We start from the raw sequence: 2,802 nt of genomic DNA on the forward strand, positions 1-2,802 counted from the left end.
AGAGGAGAGGAGAGGAGAGGAGAGGTACAGAAAAGAAAAAAAAATACAATCAAGAAGGGATTAAGGAAGGGAGGGAGGGAGGGAGGGAAAGGGAAGAAAGGAGGGAGGGAGGGAGGGAGGGAAGGAGGGAGAGGAGGAGGGACTGTTTACAGTTTACAAACCTACCTAACGTATACTTTTCCCAGGAAATCCCCTTTTAGGGAAGTGGGATCCAACAACACACAGTGCAGAGGCAAAACTGAGGCTTGACCTATGAGTAAGATAGGGGTCACATTCTTTTCGCCTGTGAGGTCTTCGTCTCTCACTGAAGAGAAAAATAATCAGGGTACAGTTGGGATGAGGCGGTGGGGTAGAGAAATGGCGCAGTGGTCTGTACTCCCCTTTAACCTCTGTAGGGCCTAGGACACACTACCAGGTGAAACATCGTGCACATAAAGTCATTCTAAATATTAAAACTGGGGCTGGGTAGTGCACGCCTTTAATTCCAGCACTTAGGAGGCAGAGGCAGGTGGATCTCTGTGTTCAAGGCCAGCCTGGTCTACAGAGTGAGTTCTAGGACAGCCAGGGGAGAAACCCTGTCTCAGAAAACAGTAACAGTAGTAGTATTAATAACATTAATAATAATAATAATAATAATAAGCTGGGACAGTGGTTAGCAGATGGCTCCGTGGGTCAAGTGCTTGAAGCGCAAGCATAACCCCCTGAGTGTGAGTTTCTGTACGGCAGCAGCCTCTGACCCCCAGGGCTGGGAGGCAGGGAGAGAGAGGTCTCAGTCAGATGCACGCTGGTCAAGCAGCCTAGGCAGACGTCATCGTCTAGATTCAATGAGAAACGGTGTCCAGAAAAATAAGGTGGATGCAGCAGGAGAGATGGCTCGGTGGTTAAGATATCTGCTGCTCCTGTAGAGGATCCAGGTTCAGTCCCAGTACCCACATGCTGGCTTACATAGCTCCAGTTTCAGAGGATTCCACATCCTCTTCCAACCTTTGGGGGCATCAGCTGCACAGATAGACCCACAGAGAAAACACAATACGCATAAAATAAATAAATCTTAAAAAAAAAAAAAATGATGAGTCGGGCACTGGCGGCGCACGCCTTTAATCCCAGCACTCGGGAGGCAGAGGCAGGCAGATTTCTGAGTTCAAGGCCAGCCCGGTCTACAAAGTGAGTTCCAGGACAGCCAGAGCTACACAGAGAAACCCTGTCTCGAAAAACCAAAAAAAAAAGATGAGTTGGAGGACTGGAGAGATGGCTCGGTGGGTGAAGAACGGGAACACTTTGACAGATGATTCAAATTTGCTTCCCAGAACTTATGTCAGGTGGCTTACAACTGCCAGAGGCCTCCACAGGCATCCAGACTCATGCGCACATGTACACATAATTTTAAAATAAACATAAAATAGTTTTTTTTTGATGCAGGGTTTAATTATGCAGCCCTGCTGTCCTGGAACTTGCTCTGTAGACCAGGCTGGCCTCNAACTCAGAAATCCGCCTGCCTCTGCCTCCCGAGTGCTGGGATAAAGGCGTGCGCCACCACGCCTGGCTTCTTTCTTTTTTTAAAGGAATTATTATTTAATAAACGTTTGTGAGTACACTGTTGCTATCTTCAGACACACCAGAAGAGGGCATCAGTTCCCATTACAAATGGTTGTGAGCTGCTATGAGGTTGCTGGGAATTGAACTCAGGACCTCTGAAAGAGCAGCCAGTGCTCTAAACCACTGAGCCATCTCTCCAGCCCCATAAATCCTTAAAACAAACAAACAAAACAAAAACAAAACAAAACAAAAAACTTCTGATGTCCACACATGACCTATTCAGGTAGATACCACATTTATATGCAGTGCACACACAGGTTTTGTTTTTTTTTTTTTTTTTTTTAAAGATTTACTTATTTATTATATGCAAGTACACTGTAGCTGTCTTCAGACACTACAGAAGAGGGAGTCAGATCTCCTTACAGATGGTTGTGAGCACCATGTGATTGCTGGGATTTGATCTCAGGACCTTCAGAAGAGCAGTCGGGTGCTCTTAACCACTGAGCCATCTCACCAGCCCTGTTTTTTGTTTTTAATGAGTCTGAGAAAGCCAATGTGGTGGCACACCACTGTCATCTAGGAGGGTTGTAAGTTCAAGGCCAGCCTAGACTCCACACTGTGAGATCCCCCATGCAACAAACAGAACCAAACCCCAGTAACCCTGAGGTGTTGCTCTGGGGAAGGGCTCTTGTCTATATGTTCAAGACCCATGGTGCTGTTCCCAGCACCAAAGCAAAGACAGCTGGAACAGTGAAGTCCACAGAGGCCCAAGGAAGACCCAGGTCCTCGTGTGGCTTCTATGGTGTCCAGGATGTGAGTGTCCAGACTGTGGGCTCTTTGGAACATAAAGTGCATCTGTTAAAAACCCCTTCTCTGACCATCAGGGGCCTCTTATCCTAGGGAACGTTAACATTTTTATTTATTTATTTTTAACTTTGTGTATATGGTGCCGGGTTCCCACAGGGGCAACAGATCCCCTAGACCTGAAGTTTCAAGCAGTTATAAGCCACTATTTCAGTCCTAGGATCCAAACCTTAGTCCCCTGCAAGAGTAGCCACTGCTGTCAACAGCAGAGCCATCTCTCCAGGCTCAGCTTTTATGTGATAGATAATCAATGCCTAGGTCTATGACTGTCACACACCCCCAAACCTCTTAGCACCCCCTCCAAAAAAAAAACCCAGAAACCTCAGCTTCAAACTAGCTGGGGGTCTCTGTATTCCTCCCCCTCCCCCTCCCCCTCCCCCTCCCTCCTTCCCTCCCTCCCCC

This window comes from Mus pahari, chromosome 13 (assembly GCF_900095145.1).
Source record: "Mus pahari chromosome 13, PAHARI_EIJ_v1.1, whole genome shotgun sequence".
Classification (NCBI taxonomy): Eukaryota; Metazoa; Chordata; class Mammalia; order Rodentia; family Muridae; genus Mus; species Mus pahari.